This window comes from Humulus lupulus, chromosome 7, assembly GCF_963169125.1.
Source record: "Humulus lupulus chromosome 7, drHumLupu1.1, whole genome shotgun sequence".
Taxonomy (NCBI): Eukaryota; Viridiplantae; Streptophyta; class Magnoliopsida; order Rosales; family Cannabaceae; genus Humulus; species Humulus lupulus.
The window spans coordinates 180,110,446-180,120,322 of record NC_084799.1 but is presented as its reverse complement, the minus strand read 5'-3'; positions in this window follow the sequence as shown (position 1 = coordinate 180,120,322).

Below are 9,877 nucleotides of genomic sequence, written 5' to 3'. Positions count from 1 at the left end.
GGTGTTTTGAATCCTTTATGTAGATGATATCTTATTCATTGGAAACAATGTCAAGAAATTATCAAACATAAAGAACTGGCTAGAAACGAAATTCCAGATTTCGTTGTAGCAAGTTGTGTTCTTGGTATCCAAAACATCAGGGAAATAAATAACTGAACTTTAGCTCTAACTTAAGCGACCTACTTTAGTGAGGTGCTTGGTCATTACTCTGTAACAAATTCCGAGAAAGGATGTTTAGTGTCTTGACATGGAATTTATTTTTCTAAGCAGCAGTCTCTACAGACTCCTCAAGAGAAAGAAAAGATGTAATGAATTCCTTATGCATTTGAAATTAGAAGTCTAATGCTTGCTATGTTGTGTGTTGTGATTGAAGATCTTCTATGCAGTGGGAGTGGTGAGAAAGTGTCAGTAAAACCTTGGAAATAAACAATAGATGGAAGTCGGTATCTTTGATGGACTAGAGACTATATGTTAGTCTTTCCAGGTGGATCTTTGTACCTGTTAGGCTACACATATTCAGATTTTAGACTGATGTTGATGACAAGAAGTCTACTTCTGAAAAATGTGTTTACTCTTGGGGGTGGAGCTATGATTTGGAGAAGCGTTAAGCTATCTGCCATTTTAGAATCCACTTTGGAGGCTGAGTACATAGCTGCGTCTATGGCGGCTAAGGAAATAGTCTGGCTAAGATAGTTCTATGCGGATCTTGGTGTTGTTCCAGAAATGGATAAACCACTCATTTTGTCTAGTGATAGTAATGAGGCAATAGCGAATTCGAAAGAACCTCGAAGCTACAAAAGAGCAAAGCATATAGAGAGAAAGTACCACATTATCGAGGATGTGTGGCGAAGGTGTGAAGTGAAGGTGATGATGATAGCATTGTAAGGCAATCTTTCATATCCCTTTACAAAGATATAAGCAGAAAACATAATTGTGAAGCATGTAGAATGCATGGTTTTGAGAAACATGTCCCATTTGTTTTAAAATGGCAAGTGGGAGTTTTTTGGGTTTTATGCCCTTATAAAACCATGTCGGACATGTAGCATGATTTCATATTATCAATAAAAGTAGTAGAAATCATTTAGTTTGACAACCGTGTTGCTTGCTTGTTTTATTACATGATTATTGAAATAATACAAACATTTATAAAATCCCGAACATATGGATAGTTACAATTATAGTGACTAGGTCACAGTGGATTATAGTTGTAATTATATGTTCAAAAGAACGAGTCCTAAGATTAGATCAGTGCATTGGATTTTCACTGATTAGGCAATCTACGATATGATCTACTTACACATTCAGGGTGTGATGTCTTGTCCAAGGCATCGACCAAGTAGATAAGATCGGATGTATTTAGTTACATCGGACTAGGACCGATATTGATTATTGATTGATAAATAAGTATCGTTGTTATCAAATCTAATCAATGTCACAACGTTGACCATATATTAAGTCGATCTTAATTCTGAGTGATAATATTCTACTGATTATATTATTTAAATCTTTTGACTTGTTCGTTACCAGCTTACCCTACGGTCTAGCCCATACTTACATCTTGGAGATTTATTAGTGTAATTGAGTGGGAGTATTATTCATAGATACGAAATCTATAACTTCTGTATGAGAAGTGAAAAGATGATTTCCTTAATTGCTTTGTTCAAAATGTTAAATGATTGAGATCTCATTTATGTGATTAAGTTCACGGAAATATCATTTATAAGGAACTTAGTGGGAGTTAAGGATAAAATACTGATGAGGGGTAAAACGGTAATTTGCACCCAGCTCGTTAGTAAGTCATCGATAGAGGATTGACTGATTGTAATGGTTATAACAATGGATAACGTATTTATGGTTTTGAAAATACGTTCTATGAATTCAAGAGTTCAATTCCGAGTCTATAGTGGAGTCACGAGGAATTAATAAGGTAGTGAAATTATTCGTAAATAAATTCACGGTAACTTGTTGGAGCTTGATTTCATGGATCCATGGTCCCCGCATCACCTTTGAGTAAACCATCTAGAATGTCTCAATTAATTGATTTAATTATCAATTAGGATTTTTAAAGTTGACTAGGTCAATTTTGGAAAATTTACAGAGATATGAGATTTAGAGAATAAAAGAGAATATTTGGGTAAATTTATTAATATTGATAAATTTGTATCAATATAAATAAATAATATTAAATCAAGTTTCAAATTATAATTAGTTAATTTGAATAAGGATTTAATTAATTAATTAAAATAAATAAATAAATAAAAGGTTTTGAATTTAGGCCCAGTTGGGATTTAAATTCAAAATAAAGAGATTGGGCCCAAGTTCATTTATGGCAGCCCAAGGCTTTTAGTTTTGTTTATTATTTTTAATTAATTTTAATTTAAATAAATCCCATTAAGTTTCCTATATAAGGAATATGATATCTAGGGTTTTCAGTAGCAAGTCAGTCTCAGTTGATTTGGGTAAGTGAAAACCTAGACACTCTAATCCTTTCTTAGCCACAATCTCTTCTTCTTTTCTAGATCTCTATCTCATGTGTTGAGAGCCAGCCCACACTAGTTCTAGGTTGATCAAAGGCTTGGTGAGGAAGACTGTGTTGCTGATCTTGTTCAATCTCTTGATAATACTCTGCTACAGAATGGAATCAAGGGTTAGAGAGATTGAAGGATGGAGTTGTTCCAGTTCCGCTGCGTAATGTAAGTTTTTACTTTACTTTGTATTTGTATCAATTTCATAGGAGCATGTTCTAGGAATTTGCATGTTTGTTTGATAATATATAAATTGCATGAAAATAAATAAAGATCATGCAATGAGTTTTTCTTACAGAGGCGTACCCCGAAGATGCAGGGCCATAGACCGCAGGCACGGCAAAGATCATTCCAGGTGCAACTGCCGATCCCAGCGCTATTGGGGGAGTTAGGTACTGCTGGGCCGGATATGGCACCCCGTATCCCGGAAAGGTTTGGGCATTTTGCTAAGGGGTCGGCTGCCATCCGAATGCCTGGATTTGGGCCTCCTCCCAGTTGATAAAGCCTTGCACCCTCCTTATGAATTCCTCGAGGGTGGCCGCCTTGCTGCGCTGCATGTCGTCCCAGAGGGGAGACCCGGCCCGGATTCCGGATTGTAGGGCCACCAGGTGCTGTCCATCATCCACCTTGGTTTTGGAGGCTTCTTCTGTGAAACGCTGGATGTAGGCCCTCAACGTCTCCGTGTGGAGCTGCTTGATGTTGGTGAGGGCACTGATCTACATGTCCATCCTCATGGTGGCCACAAACTGTTTGCAAAAAGCCAACTGGAATCCGGACCAGGATTGGATGGATCCTGACTTGAGCCTCTTCCACCATTCCTCTGCAGGTCCGCCTAGAGTAATCGAAAAGCAGAGGCACTTGCCGTTGTCGTAGACATGGGATACGGTCATCAACCGATTGTAGCGCGACACATGATCTCTTGGGTCGGTGTTCCCAATGTAGGCGGGTAGATTCGACATTTTGAACCCTTTGGGGAGCACCACATCCAAGATGTGCTTGGCGCAGGGCTCTTTTTCTTCTTCATCGGAGTCAGAGTCTCCTCCCTCCTGCTTGCAGACTAGGCAGTTCATGGCCTTTTTTAAGGCGGCCAACTGTTCCATGAACTTTCTGGCCATACCATCCTCTAGGGTAATTCTCTCTTTCCTTCTGTCATTGAGATTATTTCTCAAATCGCCTCCTCGGGGGCAAATATTTTCCTTGCGGGCCCGCTCTTTTCAAGCGTTCAGGCCGTCGCACAAGTCTACCCGGGACATGTCATCCCCTGAGATAAGGGTGTTTGGCTCATCATCATGCTAACGTCCCTGGTGATCTTTATTCACGGAGGCGCTTCAGCGGAAAAACTGTTCCCGTCCAGTCTGCCCTGGGGCAGGCCGGGGCCTGATATCTTGCGAGCACATCCCTTGCGGATCGATCGGGTGGTCCTGTCTTGGGACAGGACGCGCCTTCTTTTTCCTAGGGAGCGACGGGGGGTTGGTCCCTGCCTTCTAGACGGGAGGAATTTTTCTCCGGGGGTTTTTTTTCCCTTGGGGTTAGCCGCTTTGGCCTTCCCCTTCTCCTGGGGCAGGTTAGTCAGGCCTTGTTCGGGAGCTTGTCTCGGGGGAGGAATCGGCCTCGCATGTTCGGGGACGTTATTCCTAGTCTGCGAAGCAAGCGGTTGTGTTCCTGGAGACGGAACAACTAGAGGACTAGTCGCCAAACCTTGGGCAGCTATGAAATCTTGCAGGGCCTGGAGGGACTCTTGCATTCGTCGAGTGGCTTCTTTTTGTTCAATAATCCTGGCCTCTTGGTCTAGGACTTGTTGTCTTAGTTTTGTCGCCTCCGGGTCCTCCTGATCGGGGTCTACTTCTTCTGGGATCATTGGATCCTCAGCTTCGAGGTCATGGTATTCCTCCTCATTTCCCTCCTCTTCCTCGTAGTAATCTTCCTCATAATCTGCTCCACCTTCATAGTTCTGCGACTCATCAGGCTGGGGCATATGATGAGGTGTGTCCTCAGGTTGGTTCTGAGGAAGAGGTTGGCTAGGAAGTGGCTCTCCACTGCCTTGTTCTTGGTTAGTAGGGTCGAAAGTGGTGTCTCTTGTGTTCACCATTGTTGCCAATGTTCAAGATCAACTCAGGCTTTCTTCAATCTATCAATGAAAGCACCAAAATATTTACCGAGTTTTTCGGAAACTAGAATTATGAAAGATTAGAGAACTTAAAAGAAAGGATTTAGGAAATGAAAACAAGGTTTTTACGTGGTTGGGGCGTTAATGAGCCTTAGTCCACGAGTCAGTTGTATTAGAGCTTAGAGAGCTTTTGGCAATGGAGTTTTCTGCAAGTTTGAGCAGGGTAATTGCTTACAAGAAAAATCTAGGACCCCATCTTCAATGCACCACTATTCATATTTATAGGCAAGCGAGTGCACTGGGCTTGGGTCGCGCTAGTCCGGGCCCAATAAGGGTGTAAATATTATTTTCTCTCTGAAGGAGGCCCAATACAATGGATTGAAATATAAAACGTATATTAACCAAGGCCCATTGGGCCAGCCCAAACATGATCACATTATAGGACTCGCGACAAACTGGTGCTTCAGTCTGGGTGTTATGGGCTACGAGGATGATTCGAGGGACAAGATCTGTCAGTGTAGTAGCGGCACAGTTCTGATGTAACGCCCTGGCTACCCCAGAACAGTTACGGTGAACGGTGGACCAGAAATTTGACTCGCTACCCGAGTCCTTTGGTCAAAAACGTGCTCTACGTGTAATTAACAGGTTAAGGTATAAAACCAGTAAAAAGGAAATGGAGATTTTCATTACAAACTGCTCTGCAGAGCTAAACAAAACGTTTACAAGTTGTTCTCAGTACAAAATGGTCACTACTGTTTAAAATTTACAATCCCGCCGACCTAAGCGGCAAAAATAGGGTAAACCCCCTAGTTCCTCTGAGAACTCCTTGGCCGTGGTGGCCAAGCGGCCGCATATGTACACATCACCACATCAGCTCTCCACTCAAGGCTAGGTGAGCTTCTCTTTCCCTTTACCTGCACCACATAGCACCCATGAGCCAAAGCCCAGCAAGAAAACATAACACTTTGCATAAACATTATCAAATGATTATCATTATAATCATACTGAGCATAAAGCTTTCAAACAAATGAGTGAACATCACATGAGGTCCTGATAAACCATACTGAGTGACTGACAAGCATGACACTAATTCAAATGGAAGAGTGGCTGTTGGGTAAGCCTCTAGCCTTCAACAGGTTCTGGTAAACCATACTGAGTGACTGTCAAGCATGTCACTATTTCAAGTAGGAGAGTGGCTGCTAGGTAAGCCACTAGCCTCCAAGCGCTTATTTCATTCATCGACCCTCGGGGTCGGTCTGGCATTAATGCTCTTTGAGCCATTCAATGCTGATAGTTGATTAGATCTAATCTTGTTGGCTTGCGTTAACACGCTAAGGCCGTCCTAACTAATGAGCCAGCTCAACGTGACCAGTGCCCAATACCACTGCCGAACCTGACTAATAAGTCACAGCTTCACAGTTGATACTAGCACCTTTGCCAAGTCTGACTAATGAGTCAGCACCATGCGTAAGTGAGCAACATATGCTAAACATTCTTTATTCAATCCAAGTCCATATTAACACAACCAACATGCCTCATGAATCTCCATGCATGTCACACTTGGGGTGCATTTTTCTTACCTCTGGTTCGAGCGAGAATGAACTTGAAAAACAACCCTGAGAACGATCAACCTTTAGATTCCTTAGCGGTTACCTAATCATAACCAATTATAATCCATTAATAAAATAAATTAATAAATGGTTTACAATCTAAAACCACACTCCCGGGATCAATCCCCCACTCTCGGGATTCTTAAAATACTCAAACGGGGCAAAGGAACCAAACCCCGAACCTTAAGGATCATTCTGAGCCCTAAAATAGGTTTGCTGAAAAATGGACTAGCGATGCAGCCCCATCAGATGGCGCTGCAGCCCTGTGAGTGGCGCTGCAGCCCTAATAAATGGCGCTGCAGCCCTATTTCCAAGTCAGAGAGCCCATCTCTGAGCCCTGAATAGCGCTGCTGCGCCCCAAGTGGCGCTGCTGCGCCAATAACAGACCAGAAACTTTCTGGTTCATCTTCTTTGCGATTTTTCTTGAAACCAAACCCTCCAAACCAATCCAAAACCTTAACAAACACCCAATTCAAACCCTAAACTTCATCTACATCATACCCTCATCAAAACCCAATCAATCTTACACAAAAACTCCCATTGATTCCTACTATCCACACCAAAACTATAAGCTGAAAACTATAAAGTAAAACAGAGTATGGCTTGTTTTTCATGGATGAATTCTTACCTCAAATGGAACTAAAGTCCTTTTCAATGGATGAACCGAGTCTTCAACTTCCAAGCTTTGATTTCCTAGCTTGTATCTTCAAATTGGGACCAAAAACTTCAAAGGAAGAAAGAGAGAAATGGATGTACGGGAAGGGTAATTCTTGCTCTGTTTTTGCTCTGTTCTGTACGGTTTCTACAGCCATCCAAACTTCACATATATCCAAACCCAAATGACTAAAATACCCCTAGGTCTTTAAAAGTTTCTAAAGCCTTCCCAAGGGCAAAGTTGGTACTTCTGAACCTATACCGTTAATCATAATTAACGCTTCCCAATTCCCGCTATTCTGAAAATTCCCAAACACCAATAATTCATGTCCCGTTACCCTTTTTACTCCCGGCAACGTTCTAATCATTAAAACATCCCGAGACTCACCCCGAGCCTCGAACTTATTCCCGTTATGACTAAACCGCTACTTTAACACTTAAAGATCGTCTCATGCCGAATAGCTCGAACAAATCCACATTATAATGTGGCCTTAAAACATATCACCAACATGCATCCAAATAAACAATTTACCCTCAACGGGCCAAATTACCATCACACCCCTGTAATTAAGAATATGGACTCACATGCATGCATTTCACATCATATCATAATATAATCAACATATACATGCATTTTATCAATTATTAACACAATTAAGCAAGTATGGCCCTCCCGGCCTACTATTCACACCGTTAAACACATCGGAGAATTCGGGGCATTACATCTGAACCAACGGCGTACAATCTCGAGGTAGCCTCCTCTGCAGGTTACTTATGGGGACACAGTTCCACGCTTCTTGGGACGATGTCAGTATCGGGGATACTTTATCACGCCAAACTCGGCCAACCGATCCAGGTCCGTTTACCAACATCCCCCTCCATTTACCAGGGTCCTAGTTTGTTTACCAAGACCCAGGTTCATCCACAGCGATATCCACCTAATCTTAGACTCCGGGGCCGTGACCTCTTTTACCGCATCTCGGGAGACGTCTCGGTACACGGTCCTAGGTTTATGCAACCTGCTCCGGCGATGGTCCCGGCCTACACTTCCGGATGCCCTTTGGGCCTTGCCGAGACTTGGACTACCAATCTTCGTTTTCTCTTCGTCTACTGGGCCCGATCTGGGCTTTAACTCTTTGGAAGGCGACCCATAAACTTAGGGTGTGGATCCGTACACTTTGGAAGAAACGAGGATAACAGGTCATACTATACAATTTCTGCTCGAAATGGAGGATTAGCTCGAAAGATCCAATCTCTATGAGAGAGTTTGCGAGAAAGATAAATGACATTTACCTCAAACAAAGCAAGTATCAGCTTGAATATGATACATATTGGCTCAAAATCGTGTTTGCAAAACTTCAGGAAGCAATATCTGAGCAATTAATGTCTATTTTTAAGGAATCAGTTTAGATATTAACATGGTCAAATCGACTCATTTGTAATTCAAATAATTTTAATTTTGAATATAGATTTTATGTAACTTCCCCCTAAAATCGTGGGGAAGAGTATCCGAACCAAGTCCATAAATACCTGGGATTAGTCATTTGTAATTTTCATGCACAATTCTTGTACTCAAATTATGGGAAATTGCTTCCAAGCTTTAACTCGGAACATTTAATAATAGTGACTCGTGTACTAGGTAGAGTTAACTACTAAACCACGTAAAAATTTATGTTCTTGATTTTTCTTTAATAGTTCCTCTTGTTTAATTGCTCTTATTTTGGTTGACAAAAAACTGCGTCAATAATTTTAAATTTTGTGGAGTGTTTAATTAAAAAGGATTGTGAAGAGGAAAAAAAAAGGTATATGAATAGCAATACCCATTAATTAATTAGCAATTATATTTTAGTTTAGTTGAAATAATACATAACCCAATTAACAATCTCATTTTATTTGTTTAATATAATAAAAAGTATTATTTTTTAAAAATTGACAAAAAAATTCCTAATAAAAATTATACAAGTTTTTCATTATATTTTATGAGTATTTTTTTTTTAATTTTTTAACTTTTATGTATAACTTAATACTTTAGTTCAAATATTTTAAAACAACATTAAAGTATTACTAAATCCAACATAATAAAATGTAAAATTAAATTTTATTATTATTTTGATCAAAATATATAAAGATATCAGTACGGGTATGTGCCTTAGGCACGTTCTCGCCCACTAGTATATATAAGAAATAATAAATAGCATTTTTGTCCTCTGAACTATGACCACTGTATGATTGTGTCTCGTTAATGATTTGCAATATTAAAAATTCCCCACAAACTATGCACGTTACTGAAATATGGAAATTCTGTTAGATTTTGTCATAGGTGGCTAACGAATTGATGATGTGACATTTTTCTGTTGATGTGGCACTGCCATGTGTAGAATAATTAACAATTTTGCCCCTCAAACTTTGACCACTACAAAATTGTGTCATTTTTATTAAAACTAATTTAATTTTTTTTTAAAGAAAACCTCTTTTTTTTCTTAAAAATAATAATTGTGTCCTTAAAAATAAAAAATAAAATTCATTTTAAAAGATTGAGAAAATAAACAATACTAAAAGTTTCAAACTAATTAAATCATTTTTTAAATACTCAAAAATTAAAAATCTAATTAATAACAAATGACTTTTTTTTTACTTTTTTCTCTCTTACAATATAAAATAAATATATCTTAAAATAAAAATTAAAAATAAATCTTAAAACAAAGTTTGTTCCCCCTTCGCCTCCTCTTCTTAAATTAAAAGTGTTTTTTATTTAAGCCCTTCGTCATTCGTCATCCTCTTTAATTAAAGGTTTTTTCTTTGGTTTAGTATTTATTTTAAATTTTCATTCTAAAATATATTTATTTTATATTGTAAAATAAAAGAAAAAGTAAAACTAAAAAAGAGTTCTTTGTTATTAATTAAATTTTTAATTTTTTAAGGATTTAATTATTATTTTTAGAAAAAAAATTAATTTTTTTTAATAAAAGGGGTATTATTTG